The sequence below is a fragment of the Mesoplodon densirostris genome, chromosome 4, assembly GCF_025265405.1.
Source record: "Mesoplodon densirostris isolate mMesDen1 chromosome 4, mMesDen1 primary haplotype, whole genome shotgun sequence".
Classification (NCBI taxonomy): domain Eukaryota; kingdom Metazoa; phylum Chordata; class Mammalia; order Artiodactyla; family Ziphiidae; genus Mesoplodon; species Mesoplodon densirostris.
The window spans coordinates 117,177,057-117,194,505 of record NC_082664.1 but is presented as its reverse complement, the minus strand read 5'-3'; the positions used below and the strand labels follow the sequence as shown (position 1 = coordinate 117,194,505).

Here is a 17,449-nt window from a genome sequence, read left to right as displayed (position 1 = left end):
TTGACATTGAAAAAAAAATCTCATTTTAGAGACTACTAAGTTAAGAAATACTGTAAGAAAACAAGACATTTCACAACTAAGTAGCCTACAAGGTCAGTCAAGGAAAGACAAATATGCCAGTTCCCAGTGTCTTACTCAACAATGCATTAAAATGTGCATTACAATCAGTCACTGCAATGCATGCTAGTTATATAGCTTGGAAAAATTTTAGTTGCTTCCCACTTCCAAAAAAAGAAAAAAAAAACCCTTGACGAGGGGAATAAAAAAAAATAATGCTTAAGCATCCATAGTTGTTCATATGGCTTTTCCCAGTGTAAACATATGTTTCAAGAAAACAAATATGTAGTCAGAAACATTTTAACATTCCTCAAATTGACCATTGCACCAAAAAAGCGTGCTCAGCTCTGCAGTAAATAAAATCCTTCTTGAATAGAAGAAAGTAGACTTATTAGATGCTTTTTAATTATGAGACTTCTGACTGAAGAAGATAATGGTGCTCCCCATAGGAAAACCAATTTGCTCCCCAGAATCAAGCAGTACCTCTCTTTGCTTTCTGCTTTTTCCCCAGTAACATCAGGACTCATCTTGAGTTTATCTGATCATAGACTGGAAATCCCCAGGGCAGAAAGACTCCATCTCAGCATTGTCATAAGCACTGGGGCTGCGCTCTTCCAAACCCGAGTGATTTCCATGAGGCAAAACGGCTATAACAAATTGCTTTAGTATCAACAGAATAGAGTATAATGAAAAAAGCAACATCATGGTGTCCTAAAACCAGTCATATTGCCCAAGAAAGAAAACAGAGCTTATAGAATTTACAAGAGTCTTCTATTTCTGACCTAATATTATTCATCAATTTATCATTAAAGCTGTAATTTCCATGGGATACAATTTTCAAATAACCCCTTCTACTTAGCTGTACTTTTCTCACCACCATCTCAAATATGTGACCTGAGTATAAAACTTTGTAGCCCCCATGAGTCAATTTCCCATTGATTCAACTACAGTGATTTCTAAGTCTGTGAGAACTGTTAGGAATGTGTAGCAAAATCCAATACCTGCATTATAATAATGCATTTACAAAAAAAGATTAAATTTATATCCATTGTTGACTGTACAAATTCCAAAACTTTCAAATGAAGAGCTGCTACAATCACAGAGACTGGATTATGGTCCACGACTTGTATGGATTCCTTCACCTGGTTAAGGCACTCACACACAAGCATGACAGACAATGTTGTTCTAATGACTGGCAGCGAGACCAGAAGATAGTGTGCAGGGCGGCAAGAAGATTGGAGTAGGATGCGATAATGAAAAACGTAATTCATTCTACCTGATGCATATACATTTTACAGATTTAAATCTGAAGGGAAACAACTTTTTGAACTTAATTGCTTGTTTGGGAGAGTTGAATGGAAACGTCTTGAACCCCATGTTTATAGGCTCAGTGCCACCTTAAAAAATTCCACACAAACCCATTCTGAAACAACAGTTTCTCGTACTGGAGAGCCACAAAGGTTGATGTGAAATCTATGAAATGGAAAATCAGATCCAAGCTTGTGTGCTCATGCATAAGCTTTGATCCTTAATGAAAATGTAGATGGAACAGCAGCACCAGGGTTAAAGGCTACTCTCATTCCCCCCCACCCACCGACCCCGCAGCAATCAGATGCACTAGAGTTTGCATCCTTATCCTGTCCCTGGCTGTGTGACCTTGGGCAAGTTAGCTAACCTTTCTAAGTCTTAGTCTCTTCATCTTCAACATGGAGATAACAGGTTTGTTATGAGGATGAAATGAGATATGCACCAATAGCTTGTAGCTCAGTACCTGGCACATATGAGCATTTAAGAAATGTGTTCTCATGATTAGATGTGGCACTCTACTATATATTTTAGAAGAAATTACAGTCTTGCTGCCATATCCCAACATCTTGTGGTGACCATTTTCATTCTACACTTCTAGCTCTTACTATTTTTTTCACCACAGTATTTCAGGGGGAAAAAAAAGAAAGGTAATCAGTTACATACATCCCACTTTTTTAACTGTTTCTTGAAGCAAGGTGAAAAGCTGGGGAAATAGGTAACATATACACTGAAGAGAAATTTACTCTTTAGGATATGATGCTATATGTATATGGAATATAAACAAATCATGTAATTTCAATCTATAACCTATGGGGCATCAAATCATAGGTAGGTTTTATTTTAAAAGAGATAAAAGCCAAGCAGTATTAAAGAATATGGAAGGAATCAATATGGGCCTATTGCTATCTCAGTATTAGTGACTGAAACAGGGATTGGTGGGCTAGATTACTGGGGATTTCATGGGGTCTAACTTCCAACAGGTGGCAAGCTTTAGTCATCTTCAGATGCAAAACCTTAATGAGTTTGAGTATGCAAGTCTCAGGGATTCTGTTCAAGGCCTCCTCTCAGCAATCAAGGGAAACAATTTTCTGGTTTTAAGCCACCCTGGCAAGTTAGCAAGCAGGGAACTGTCCGCCGTAGCTTGCACCTGTCCCTAGAACGGGATTTTGGCCTGACGGTGAAAACCCACCATCCTTTCCTATCAGTCCATCCTGCCGCTGTGGCGCCTCCAGACAAATGGGGGAAGCCCACTAGGAAGTGGTCACGACCAACAAAGCTACAAATCCCCAGGGTGTGGGATTTCCACCTCAATACCACGCCTGAAAAACTAAAATAGGCACCCGCTTGTTATACTGCAATGGGATTCCCCCAGCAGCAATCCCCAACCCCCAGCTTGCATGTTTTATTAATAAATGCAAGATGGCACACAGAGGCAAAGAATGGGAGGTAAGGCATCTGCAGCTGGACCCGAACCAGGGCAGTTTGCAAAAATAAATAAGAAGCATGTGACAAGAAGCAGATCCCCAGGCTGGAGCTGAAGCCCTAGGCTGCCCCAGGCACCCTCGCCTTGCTACAGCGACCAGAGGGGATGAAGGTCAGTGGTAAGATCCCAGCCCTCCCGGACACGTACCCTGCAAACCCTGACCGGCCCCCACCCCCGCCCCGGCCACAGGACCCGGGAAGAGTGGCAGGGGAAGCCCCGGCCACGGCCGGCTGCGGGGACACATACCTGCTGCCCGGGCTGTGGATTCGCTCGGCTCTGCAGCGGCGCCGGCCGCGGCTCGCGCTCCCGGGGCTCCCCTCTCCGCCCCCCCGCCCCCTCGCCCCCTCGCGGCCCGCCGCTGCCTCCGCTCCTCCGCCCACCGCGCTCGGGGGCGCGCGCGCGGCCACGCGCCGGCGGCTCGCCCGGGCCCGCGCCTGCGCCCTCGCCTCCCGCCGTCGGCGCGCGCGCCCCGGAGGCTGCGGAGCGGCCTCGCGGCTGTCTAGGAAACGGCGGCCTCTGCAGGCCGGGCAGTCGGCGGGAACCGGGCAGGGGGTTGGGGGCTGGGGACTCGGCCGGCGCCAGGGCCTGAACGGAGCGCGCCGGTTTCCTGGCGTGGGTGAGGGGGTCGCCGGGCCGGGGGAGGGGGGTGCTGCGCGTGCGCTTGTGGAGAGAGGAGGGGGTCGCGGAGAGAAGGTCTGAGGTGGAGGCCGGCGGGGCCGGGAAGCAACAAGTGCGGAGGCCGAGGGGGCCCCACCCGGGGAATTTCGTGCAGCCGAGAATAGAAACCTCCTCTGGCTTTGGCGCAGCGCTTTGCGGTGTCCAAAGCTCTTCGCTAGTCGTTGGACACATCCATACACGGCACCCCGTGAGGGAGCAAACGGCGGGCATTCACTGCCCTCTGAGGTTTGAGGCACGGAGAGGAAAACACCTCTTTGTGGCCGAGATCGAACCAGAATCAGAGACCCTTGACCCTTAGGCTGCTGTCTGGGAGAAAATTACCTGTCAGGACCTTCATTTGATGGTTTTAGCTCAGGACCCTTATAGGACAGTGTTACTCGGCCTTTTTTTTTTTTTTTTTTTTCCATTATCGTTCTCTTAAGAAAAGCCTTTTTAAACGTTTTGTTCACCAACCCCTTCCTCCCCACCCGCCATGAAATTATAATACCATTCATATCCTGAATAGCTGTGTATGTACCATACGTGTATCTGTGCTTTATACATGAAAAGAGTAAGATTTCGCCCCTTGGAGATAACATCAGCCCCGTGGAGAATGAATGCTTGCTTTAGGACCGTGGCTCTTGGTTTTAGCGGGTGGAGCAAGTGGAGTAGGTGAGGGCTCTGGATGCACCCATAATACTCTCTGTAGGTTAAAGTCCTCCCATACAACTCTTTCTAATGTCTGCAGGTGCTGCTGTGAGCAGTGGAATACAATCACTTAAGCAGCTTCTGGATTCGGAATAGGTTTTGTTACTCGTCTCAATTCGGGCTAAACTAGCCATTTTTCAATAGGGTCCTGACATTTTTGCTAAAATACTTGAAAAGATTGGAAACCCTCTTTTCTAGAATGCTAACTTCCAGGATGGGCTCTAGCTCTGCAGACAGCCTTGATTTCCGGTTCTCACACCTCTTCTAAAGTGGGTTTTTGTTTTGTTTTGTTTTGTTTGTTTGTTTTTTGCTTAGGCCTATTTGGTCTCCCAGGAATGTCTTAGTCATTCTTGCCTCTTCTTCCTCCCACCTCAGCTTTTCTAGCTAAAAGATGGAAATCAAAACCCAGGTCACAGAATTGCCCCAGGGGCTTGGATCATACTTTTCTTAGACACAGGAATATCTAGGTAGGGAATGAGTATCGAAATTTGGCAAGCTGGGAAGTAAGTAAAATTCCTTCTTCAAGTCCTCCCTCATCTTTCAGTGTTTCTTAACCCAACTGTAATGGAATTTCAGAGGAACACAAAGCCCTTGGAGGTGATATTTGTAGAAGCTACCTGGGTTGCCAGAGGACTTTTTTTCTACATTTAATGTGGACTGGAAAAGAGAAAGTGGGGATGAGTCAAGAAAACTTGGGAGGATGGATGGGATTGCTGGGTGGGTGGGTATAGTTTTGACAGGTGGTGGCAACATTTCAACTACGCTTTTAAAAAGTGTTTAAAAATAAGCCTCAGCATAGCTTGTTAAGGTTGTTTTCCACCCCATTCCTCCCCACCCTCACACTTAGTAGAACTCTAAAAACTTGATTAAAACCATTGAAAAGCATCCAATTACAATGCTAGTTAAAAGAGTAGGACAGGGCCTCCCTGGTGGCGCAGTGGTTGGGAGTCCGCCTGCCGATGCAGGGGATACGGGTTCGTGCCCCGGTCTGGGGGGATCCCATATGCCGCGGAGCGGCTGGGCCCGTGAGCCATGGCCGCTGGGCCTGCGCGTCCGGAGCCTGTGCTCCTCAACGGGAGAGGCCGCGGCAGTGAGAGGCCCACATACCACAAAAAGAAAAAAAAAAAAAAAGAGTAGGACAAGTATTTTGAAACTTGCAGACAGAAAAATTGGAACACCACTTTGGTTTACCTGGAATATTTGTAGTCTAATACCAGTTTTGGATTCAGGTGCAAGGCTACTTCAAGGGAAATTTTTTCCTACAACAGCTGTCAGTGAAGACCCTCTAGAGAGAGAAAACTGGAAATTACATGCTAACATATTTTGCCTGTGTCTTTTAAGTGTGCTGCTTTGGGGTTTTTGTTTTTGTTTTTTTGTAATCTGAGTTCATGGGAAATGTAGGTACACCATTTTATGTGGTAGTGTGAAGTCAAAAAAATCCCCAAACATGTGTAATTTATCAGCTCTATGCTGCTCCCTGGTGGTGTCGTACTTCACATCACCTATCCAAACTAAAATCTTCCACTTCTTTAATTCTTTAGGATGTTGGAAACCTAAATCAGAGTTGTAGACAAGATGGTATTCTGCTTTCTCCAAACTTCTCCTGCTCTATTTTCAAATACCCTAAGTCCTAATACCCAGAGGAGGATTAGCCCTTGAGACTGATCAATTTGGAGGAACTGTGAAGATCTCTGGCAGGCCTCTTTAGCTTATTCTTAAATGTGTCTGTAAGAATCTCTTGAAGATGCTTGATTAAAATCAGATACCGGAGCCTCACCTTAAACCCATTAAAATCTAATTTACAGGGGTGTGGCCTGTTATTTTTATTTTTAACTGTCCCAGGTGATTCTTATCAATGGGAGAGGTTGGGGAATCCTAGAGCTATAAACAGAACAGGTGTGGCTTTAGTAGACTGTAGGTGACTAGTGAGAGGGATTTTGTGGGTGAAGGAGCCCCACAGCATTAAAAAAAAATAGGACCTATACAGCAGGAGTAGAGGAAATTAACTGTAGTTTTAAGGCTTGTGTATCATTTTCTTGCCAGATATATCTGCTTCTAATGTGGCTGTAATTGGCACGCTATCCCATACCAAAGTACCTTTTGAGGTAAGTCAGACTTTCTTTCAGTTAAAAAGACTGTCTTGGGCTTCCCTGGTGGCGCAGTGGTTGAGAGTCTGCCTGCCGATGCAGGGGACGCGGGTTCGTGCCCCGGTCCAGGGGGATCCCACATGCCGCGGAGCGGCTGGGCCTGTGAGCCATGGCCGCTGAGCCTGCGCGTCCGGAGCCTGTGCTCCGCAGCGGGAGAGGCCACAGCAGTGAGGGGCCCGCGTACTGCAAAAAAAAAAAGACTGTCTTTTCAAGAGTACCAGAATCACATAACCAGAAAATTTGTGCATGTATGCAGCTGCAAGATTATGAGAAGGCAGACTGGAGATTATGTTGATCCTATGATGAAAAAGATTGCTATTAGAGTTAAAATTTGTTCTCTTGAGGTAGCTGCTTGAAAAAGTAGAACATATGAATCTGATGCCACATGATTTGTGAAATTTTAAAATATCAAGAGATTTTAAGTTGTTTATGTAAATGTTAATATTTTAAAACCTCTTCTGAATGTTGATTTGTGATGCACCCTCACTTATTTAGGACACACAGGGAGAAAGCCAATTTAAGTTAATGAAAAGCTTGAAAAATGGAATATATGTGACTCTGATAATTATTTTAAAATTTAAGTATACATAATAACTGCTAACAAAATAGCTTTAAAAATTCTGCTGAGAATAAATGTGATTGACGTGTAACAAGCAAAATTCATGTGCTTACATTCTATGTGGATAAAACAAAGCACAATACCATGCACTGAATAGGTCCTCAATTAACATTCTTTTTAAAAACGTTTTCTCATAAGTAGCTTAAATACGCTTAACATAGCGAGCCCATCTTCAAGGATGGTACCTCAGTGGCAGATTTCACCTTGAGCAGTGGCATGCCAAGAGTGGGGGCAATGAGAGCATCACTTGGGGTTTAGGAAACAAAAATTCTCATTGTCTGTAGGGAATTAAACTATAATAAACCCACTAAAAGTCTGTCCAATTTTTATTACCAGCAATTTCTTTTTTCTTTTCTTTTCTTTCTTTTTTTTTTTTGCCGTACGCGGGCCTTTCACTGTTGTGGCCTCTCCCGTTACGAGCACAGGCTCCGGACGCACAGGCTCAGCGGCCATGGCTCACGGGCCCAGCTGCACCGCGGCATGTGGGATCTTCCCGGACCGGGGCACGAACCCGTGTCCTCTGCATCGGCAGGTGGACTCTCAACCACTGCGCCACCAGGGAAGCCCATACCAGCGATTTCTATGTACCAGAAATTCTAAACAATGTCAGTGATAAAATATTTCTCCCTGAAAAATTTCTTATGAATCTAGGTTCTAAACAATTACTGTAGTTACTGTTAAGTTTTAGTAATGTATATGTAAGCTTCAAATTAGCACATTTAAATTATTGATCCTTTAATAAATATCATATTCCACATAGAAGTTAAATCAAAGAACTCCCAGTTACACAGTTGGCCTTCAATAAACATAGACTCAGCTCTACGGATATTTTTCCAAATAAATTCATAAATACTTGGGGTAATTCAAGGCTTCAGGTGCAGTACATGTCTGCAGCCCCTTTGGTCCATATCTTTGCATTTATATAGTAGATTCTTAAGCAGTGATTGCATAGTGACTATAAGGATGAAGAAACAGACTTGATTACTTCAGTGTTGTCATTCTGTATGACCACTTAGGGTTTTCATTTGCATGTAACATTTGAGGGAAACAAAGTGTAATATTTTTGGCTTGTAAGTACAAATTTAGTTAATATGTGAAATTATTCTTCGGAATAATTGAATTCAAAAACTCTTTTACTTTTAAATTTGTTCTTTTTGAATTATTAATGTTTACTTCAAAACTGAAGAAGGAATCAATAGGAGGTGCAATGTTATTACTTAGTACTTCCACAAAACAATATGTAGGTTTAAGTTTTTCCTTTTTTCAGAAACATGAATTCCGTTGCGTTTTTCCTTTTTTGTACTATAATATTTATTTTATATTTGCATATAAGTGGTGTTTGAGTAAAAGAATTTTCATTGTCTGTTTCTTTCCTGGCTATTATTATTTGTTTCATTTCACGGTCATTACTAAAAATAATTTTGTCACGTAGAGGAGGGTGTGTTAGAAAAAAAATGATCCCTTTGGGTGTCATATTCTGAGTATACCACTGGGCTCAAGTGATCACAAAATGAATGGTATTCAAATTAAGTGAGCTTTATTATGTGTTTAATATCTGGAATTTTGCATGTACTTCATGAAGAAACCGTTTTGGGGGCACTGTTATATGCCAAAGTGAAATATCAGTGATTGTATATGTATTTTAAAACATAAAAATGATCTAGTATTCCAATTCTAGTCTAATTAGGCTATTTTAAAACCTAGCAAGTACATGTCCATGTGTTTATTGATAGACTCCTAATGATTACTGACATTTGTTAAATGCCTACAATGTGTCAGACATCATTCTGTGAGCTTTATTTGTATTAATTTTTTCATAAGTCCTGTTGGGAAGGTATAGTTGTTATTTCATTTTACAGATGAGAAAACTGAGGCACCATGGGATTAAGTAATTTGCTCAAGAACACCCAGATAATAAGTGGAGGAACTAAGATTCAAACCTGGACAGTCTGATTCAGAGACCTCAATTTCAACCCTACTGCCTCACTGCCTCACATACACACACAAAGTTGTGCCTCAATAAGCTTGAGGAATTATTATGTAGTGGGAAAAGCATTCTGGATTCCAGGGTTTCACCTCCAATTCACGCTTTAACTTTGAAAAAGGCAATTAAATGAATGTCTCTGATTTGGAGAGGATTGAACTTGGTACATCTAGAAATTCTCTAAATTTCTTTCTAGCTCTAAATTTTTCTGATTCTATGATTATTTTTATGTAAAGAAGAAAATTTGATTTTTCACTTATCTAACAGACTAAAAATGAACCGGGGGGGGGGGGGGAAACTAGCATTATTAAATTTGAAGTTAGATAAATTTTTGATATTTTATAGTTACAAAATTATGCTACTTTTTTTGAAAAAAAATTATTTATTTATTTTTGGCTGTGTTGGGTCTTTGTTGCTGTGTGTGGGCTTTCTCTAGTTGCAGTGAGCGGGGGCTACTCTTCATTGCAGTGAGTGGGCTTCTCATTGCAGTGGCTTCTCTTGTTGTGGAGCACGGGCTCTAGGCGCGTGGGCTTCAGTAGTTGTGGCATGTGGGCTCAGTAGTTGTCACGGGCTCTAGAGCACGGGCTCAGTAGTTGTGGCGCATGGGCTTAGTTGCTCCACGGCATGTGGGTCTTCCCGGACCAGAGCTTGAACCTGTGTCCCCCTGCATTGGCAGGCGGATTCTTAACCACTGCGCCACCAGGGAAGTCCTGTGCTACTATTAAACCTTTCATGTTCTTTATTCCTGTGACTACAGAAAGACCATAAACTTCTTTTTTTTAATTGAAATATAATTGCTTTACAATATTGTCTTAGTTTCGTGTGTACAGCACAGTGGTTTGGGTTTTTTGCAAATTATATTTCATTATGGATTATTATAAGATATTGAGTATAATTCCCTGTGCTGTATAGTAAATCCTTATTGTATCCAGTATAATTTATCCCTCTCCCTCTCCCCTTTGGTAACCATAAGTTTGTTTTCTGTGTCTGTGAGTCTGTTTCTGTTTTGTATACAGATTCATTTGTATTAGTTTTAGATTCCACATGTAAGTGATAGGTAGTATTTGTCTTTCTCTGATGTATTTCACGAAGCATAATATTCTCTAGGTCCATCCATGTTGCTGCAAATGGCAATATTCCATTCTTTCTAATGGCATTGTATATATACATATACACATATACACATATATATATATATATATTCCACAATTTATTTATCCATTCATCTGTTGATGGACATTTAGGTTGCTTCCATGGCTTGGCTATTATAAATAGTGCTACTGTGAACACTGAGGTGCATGTATCTTTTCGAATTAGAGTTTTCGTTTTTTTCCTGGATATATACCTGGGAGTGGAATTGCCAGATCATATGGTAGATCTGTTTTTAGTTTTTTTAAGGAAGCTCCATACTGTTTTCCATAGTGGTTGCACCAGTTTATATTCCCACCAATGGCGTATGAGTGTTTCCTTTTCTCCACACCCTCTGTAGCATTTATTATTTGTAGACTTATTGATGATAGCCATTCTACTAATGTGAGGTGATACCTCATTGTGGGTTTGATTTGCATTTCTCTAATAATTAGAGATGTTGAGCATCTTTGCGTGTGCCTATTGGCCATCTGTATGTCTTCTTTGGAAAAATGTCTGTTTAGGTTTTCTGTCCATTTTTTGATTGAGTTGTTTGTTTTTTTGATATCGAGTTGTGTGAGCTGTTTGTATATTTTGAATATTAACCCCTTGTGGGTTGCATCATTTGCAAATATTTTCTCCCATTCCATAGGTTATCTTTTCATTTTGTTGATGGTTTCCTTTGCTGTGTGAAATCTTTTAAGTTTGATTAGGTCCCATTTGTTTATTTTTACTTTCATTTCTTTTGCCTTGGGAGACTGATCTACAATTTATGTCAAAGAATGTTTCACTTATCTTCCCTTCTAGGAATTTTATGGTGTCATATCTTACATTTAGGTCTGTAAACCATTTTGAGTTTATTTTTGTATATGGTGTGAGAGAATGTTCTCATTTCATTGTTTTACATGTAGCTATCAAGCTTTCCCAGCACCATTTGTTGAAGAGGCTGTCTTTTCTCCACTGTATATTCTTGCCTCTTTTGTTGTAGATTAATTGAACATAGGTGAGTGGGATTATTTCTGGACTCTCTATTCTGTTCCATTGATCTTTGTGTCTGTTTTTGTGCCAATACCATGCTGTTTTGATAGCTGTAGTCTTGTAGTACAGTCTGAAGTTTGGGAGGGTTATACCTCCAGCTTTTGTTCTTTTTTTCCTCAGGATTGCTTTGGCAGTTCTGAATCTTTTGTGGTTCCATATAAATTTTAGGATTATTTGTTCTAGTTCTGTGAAAATGTCATGGATATTTTGATAGACATTAAATCTGTAGATTGCTTTGGGAAGTATGGCCATTTTAACAATATTAATTCTTTCAATCGAAGAGCACAGGCTATCTTTCCATTTCTTTGAATCATCTTCAACTTTCTTTATCAATGTTTTATAGTTTTCAGCATATGGGTCTAGAAAGACCATAAACTTCTGAGGGGTTGATTATGCATTCTGATAATTAGCTTGATATAAAAATTTATATTATACATATATGCCACTTTTATATACTTAAGGTGTTCTGAGCCTTGACCTTCTTCTTCATGCCATATAAAGTAAAGCTCTTTGGGAAAAAGAACTTTTAAAGTAGAAGATAGATCATATTTTATACCACTTTTTTCCTTTCTTTCTCATGAAGTTTACCACTTTATTGAAATGACAGTCCTTATTAACTCTCTATCCCTAATATTGTATGTAAAATTTTTTCTTGGTGGAGACATAACACAAAAAGTAACGTTCATAGAAAAAGAAATAAAATTCCTTGCCATCCCCCAAAAGTCTCTGTTTGAAAGGGTTTTTTTCCTCCCACACAATAATCTTCTAATAAAATTCTATTTCCCTCTTAATCCAGCTTCTAGCCTAGTATTTAGAAGTATTAACAATAAATAGTTTTCCTGAGGCTTAAAAAAGGGGGAGCAGGAGAAATTAAAAATATTAAAGTTTCTGTTACTTATTATGAAGTTCTTTGAGGGTATTACAAAGTAAAAGAAAAAGCCCATAAAATTTGTAAACAGATTCTACTTTCCTTCTCTTCCATGTGTTACTAAAATTGTTATATAAAATATTTTCTGTTTTTATTTTTCTTTATGGTGGCCACAATTTCTATCAAAGCAGAAGAAAAAGAGGTGAACTATAAAGTGAGAGCCAGTTTCATCTCTACTCTGCAAACTAGGAGAAAAACTTTCACCCGAGGACAGATCAGGTAAGTAATTATTTGTTAATTCATTCTTTGTAATGTTTTGGGGCCATACGTGGAGCCATAATTTGTCAACTATAGCCATAGATCATTGTTTTAATTCAACTAAAAGGTAATAGTGGTAGACTCCACAATATGGAAAGTTCTTTAACTTTTAAATTACAGAAGTTTGGGTCTCCATTCTAAAGTTTGAAAGGTGTGTGTGTATAGAACCATGTTCAAGTATGTGTTAGCTATTCATAAAAACATATTAAAAACAACAAAGTTGTAAGCTGGTCTGGTCTTTGTAATTTAAAAATAATATGAATAGAATTAAAGAAGGTTAAGAAAGTCTTGGAGAACAAGAGTCTGGAAAATAGTTCAAGTTGTTGAGTTTAGAAGAGTGAAGGCTAAGGGATGATACTGCTTTTCAAGTAGTTGAGATGCTGACTTACTGAGGATGCTGCCTGTCCTTTTTCCATCTCTATAGAGGAAAAACAGCAGGAGAAATTTAGATAAGAAGAGTCAAAGCTTTTGAAATTCAGGATGTGTAAGATTAGAATGATTTACCTTGGGAAGTTGTAGAATCCTCTTTTTGGAAGGTCTTCTAAGTAGCCTGATCATCTGCCAAGATTAGCTTATATATCCATCATAAGGCCTTCTAATTTTCTGTTGCTACAGTTTATTTTGACAAACATATGGTGATTTATGTCTAAGGAAGTAGCTAACATGATATATTTCTAATGATAGAATATATGAACTAGTAGAACTTGACTTTAGGAGTATTATAGAAGATTATAAAGTTACTTTATGAGCGCAGAAGTAGTCATGTGTTTTATTCAGTTTGTTCCATTGTTCACCATGTGATCACCATTAACATGTTTAATTTTTGGTTCATATAATGCTCTTCAAATACATACGTTCCTGTCAACAGAAATTGAATCACCTCTATCAAGACTAGAGAGAAGGATGGGAGGATAAATTTAGAGATGAGTGTGTACAGATAGGATTGTTGAGAACAGCTCTCTGAAATGTGACATAGGTAGAGATTTCAAACAGTGGAGAGTAGGCCACAGTGTGATGATCTGAAAATGGCATTTGGGAGCAAGGAAGAGGCTGTTCCTCACTTCTTCCCATGGATTCAAAGAAAGCAGAAAGTAAGGACTAAATAAGTTATATTGGAAAAGGTACCTTGTGATCTAAGGAGGAACCAGAATTTTATTAAGAGTAAACTGCAGAGGGACTTCCCTGGTGGTGCAGTGGTTAAGACTCCACATTCCCAATGCAGGGGGCCAGGGTTCAATCCCTGGTCAGGGAACTAGATCCCACATGTACGCCGCAACTAAGAGTTCGCATGCCGCAACTAAGGAGCCTGCGTGGCGCAGCTAAGAAGCCGGCGAGCCACAACTGAGGAGCATGCCTGCCACAACTAAGGAGCTGGTGAGCTGCAACTAAGGAGCCCTTAAGCTGCAACTAAGGAAGCCATGTGCAGCAACTAAGACCTGGTGCAACCAAATAAATAAATAAATAAATAAAATATTTTTTAAAAAGAGTAAACTGCAGAAAAGTGAAAAATAAATTTGGATAAAAAAGTTTTTCCTCAAATAAATGGACTCTTTAGTAGATGGGGGATAGGGCAGAGGGTAAAGAATGACAGAAGTTGAAGAATTGGGTGTGGAATGAGTGTGGTTGGGGGAGTTTGAGAGTGAAGATGTGTCAGTCACATGCAAAAGGGAAAAAAAGACTTGTGCTGATGGAGGCGAGTAAATAAAACAGAAGGGAAAGAAGTATTTGAGTAGGAGAGAAGAGTAGACATAGGTTAAAGGAAAATCAGGGCCATTTAGGATAATATTTCTTTGTGAGCAAGGAAGTATTAAACTTGACCAGTTAGGGAGGGTGGGAGGGAGACACAAAAGGGAGGGGATTTGGGGATATATGTATACGTATAGCTGATTCACTTTGTTAAACAGCAGGAACTAACACACCATTGTAAAGCAGTTATACTCCAATAAAGATGTTAAAAAAAAAAACAAACTATGTACAGTAAGGAAAATGGGAAGGGATGGTAATTACTCCAGGTCTGAGAAGGGCACACACATGTGAAAAATAACCAGGCTGAGTGACCCCTATTTCAAGAAAAGTTTTCTGGGGCAGTGTTCAGAGACTTAATTCTGTTTGGATATTGATTGTAGAGTTTCTAGGCTCCAAGGACATAGGAAACCTCTAGGAAGACCAGGATCAACACTGAGAGGTCAGTGGGGTTGGGAAGTGCTATGATTTTTTATCTCCTTCACATCTCTGTATAGAGCTGTAGCCTTTTGTAGGAGACATGCATAATTCAAGACTATTCCTGGCAGCAAAGAATGGGAAGTTTGCTATTGCCATGTGGGCAATAGCTTAAAAGAGTTTATAAGTCAATTACCAACCAGCTTTGAAACTGTGATTCTTTTTTTTTTTTTTTTTTTTTTTTTTGCGGTACATGGGCCTCTCACTGCTGTGGCCTCTCCCCTTGCGGAGCACAGGCTCCGGACGTGCAGGCTCAGCGGCCATGGCTCACGGGCCCAGCCACTCCGCAGCTCGTGGGATCTTCCCGGACCGGGGCACGAACCCGTGTCCCCTGCATCGGCAGGCGGACTCTCAATCACTGCGCCACCAGGGGAGCCGGAAACTGTGATTCTTGATGAATTATTAACTGGGGGGGATTTTGTGTTATTCCATATTTTGTATATAAAGTGAATCTTTATTATCAAATCATTTTACATTTGCATAAAATGCAACCATATACTATTAGATTTTCCAGTGAAGAATAATGATAGCTAACACCTGTTGAGTGCTTCTTGTGTTCCAGGCACCTTATATATATAAATTCATTTTATTTTCAGACAACTCTTTGAAGTAGGCACTATTATTCTGTCCCCGACTACCTCAAGCCTCACATATGGATGAGGAAAATTGGCACAAAGGTTTTTGCCCGATTCTATAGTAGAATGTTCTAATGTGGAACTAGGATTTGCACTCTAGCCTTCTGGCTCCAGAGCCCATGCCCAAAACCCCTACACTACATATCTTTTTATACATAAAAATTGTGATTTGGGGGCTTCCCTGGTGGCGCAGTGGTTGAGAGTCCGCCTGCCGATGCAGGCGACACGGGTTCGTGCCCTGGTCCAGGAAGATCCCACATGCCGCGGAGTGGCTGGGCCGGGGGGCCATGGCCGCTGAGCCTGCGCATCTGGAGCCTGTGCTCCGCAGCGGGAGAGGCCAGCGTTCCGCGAAAAAAAAAAAAAAATTGTGATTTGAGGGTTGCTTGAAAACTTATTTTACTTTGAATGGTTGGTGACTCGAGTATATTTATAGGTAGCACAATTTACATCGAAGAAAGTGGCTCTTGTGAGCTGCTACATGGAATGAAAATTGATTAAATGTTTTAAAGAAGTTCATGCCAATACACTCAGTGATGTAAAGGGCTATTGCTTGGGGCAGGCCAGCTGCTTTTATTCAAAAGACCACATTGGGTGGTATAACCTTAGTGAGTTTACTAGGGTCTAACTCTCAGTCTTGTGGTCTTAGAAACCTGATCTGGTCAGTAAGTGTCCCAGAGAGGATTAAATTAGTCTGATGACCTCATCAGCCTAATATGTAAAGCCAGAAAGCAAATTAATTTAAATATTGGGTTGGCCAAAAAGTTCGTTTGGGTTTTTCGGTAATATGGAAAAACCCAAAAGACCTTTTTGGCCAACCCAATACAATGAGATAAAATTGTTACAAAAACCAGTTGTACCAGTATGGTCAGTGTATTTTCTTCCAGGTGGTGGATATAGATGGGAAACCAAATTATAAGAGGTTTCTTGGTGAACAACAGGCACCATGAATATTTCTGGTTTTGGTTTTTCACAGTATTTAACTATTCTATACATTCCTCAAGGATTTCATCAATAATAGCTGCTATTGGCATGTACTGTCAGTCCTTAAATTATAAATAGCCTCCACCCCTGTGCCCTTCCACCAGGGGCTCTGCTTCCATAGAAACAGCTGTTGAATAAACATGGGTATTTTAGAGATTCTGTGGGTTCAGAATTGAAGGAAAGGAAGAGTCTGTGAAAAGCAGAGTTACTAAAGGGTGTTAATTTAAGGGATAGACTCCTAAGTAGGATGGGTATGCCTGAGTAGAGATCTCTTTACCTAAAGTGTATTTCTATAGCACTGCCTGAGGAGCTTCCCCCCGCTTCTGTTATATTGCTTGAAATTTCACCAAATAGAGATTGCTTTTCATTTTTCAAACATTCTCTTAAAACTGTAAATGTCTATGTGTGGAGATATTCTTAGTGACCTTCCTTATACCCATTCCCTATTGCTTACCTTCATTTTGTTAGGGACAGCAGTGTTCCCAGCTTCAAGCAAAAAATCCTGACTAGTTGAAGCCAGTCATGACAATCCCATTCTCCTTTGCCAGTGATCATGAAGGGAAGTCTCGCAAGTTCAGGGATGGCTTTTGCTTTCCTGATAAAGAGAACAGTGGTGGCCGGTACTCTCCTCTTTCCTCCTTCTTTGTGCCTTAAATGCAGACATGAAGCCTGGAGATATAGCAGCCATCTTTGCAACTATGAGATGACAAGTATGAGAGAGAAAAGATGATTCTAACAAGCTGAGGACCATGAAGGAGAAGGATTGAAAGAGTCTGGACATTGTTGAACAGCTCTTCCAATCTTGGATTGCCTACCTCCAGACATTATGGAGAAAAATAAGGAAAGTTGTAACCCTTGTTATACAGTAGCAAAGCATTTGATTAATCTGTACCTGCTGTTCTGTGGAAGGCTGACTATGCAAACTGAGACTGTAGTGTTAGGAGAAATGAAAGGAAGAATTTGGAATATTGTGCTGTATTGGTGACTTCTTGTGGCTTTTCAGTAGGTTCCTACAGAAGGGGGGTGAACTCAAATTAGTGTTCCTCAACATGAAAGCAGAGAGGGCAGAAGAATATAGCTTTGCTATAGAGGTGTTCTGCCTTTAGCTTGTACTCTAAATTGACAAAAGAGCCCTGTAATTTGGAATTTTGTAGGGATTAAGGGTAGGACCTTCTTACCTAAGACTATTGTTAAAATTGCCTTGTCTGTTATGAGAGCTCAGAGGTCAGCAGCTAAGAGATTAGAATCTCCAGGCTTAAAGATTATTTCTAGAAATGTTTTTTGGGTGTGGTTACTCA

At 40.7% G+C, this 17,449-nt stretch overlaps 1 protein-coding gene across 3 annotated transcripts in view; it reads left to right on the top strand.

The window, feature by feature from the left end:
* Positions 1-3,377: 3,377 nt before the first annotated feature.
* The window catches only part of NRG4 (neuregulin 4), a 115,589-nt gene continuing 101,517 nt past the window's right edge, over positions 3,378-17,449 (top strand). Inside the window, exons 1-3 of one of the 3 annotated variants that reach the window (XM_060095133.1) lie at positions 3,378-3,464; positions 6,257-6,318; positions 12,189-12,276. The gene's annotated coding sequence lies outside the window, so the exon portion shown is untranslated. Of the gene's footprint in view, positions 3,465-6,256; positions 6,319-12,185; positions 12,277-17,449 lie in introns of all 3 variants that reach the window. The other 2 variants (XM_060095132.1, XM_060095134.1) reach the window with 2 other exon arrangements.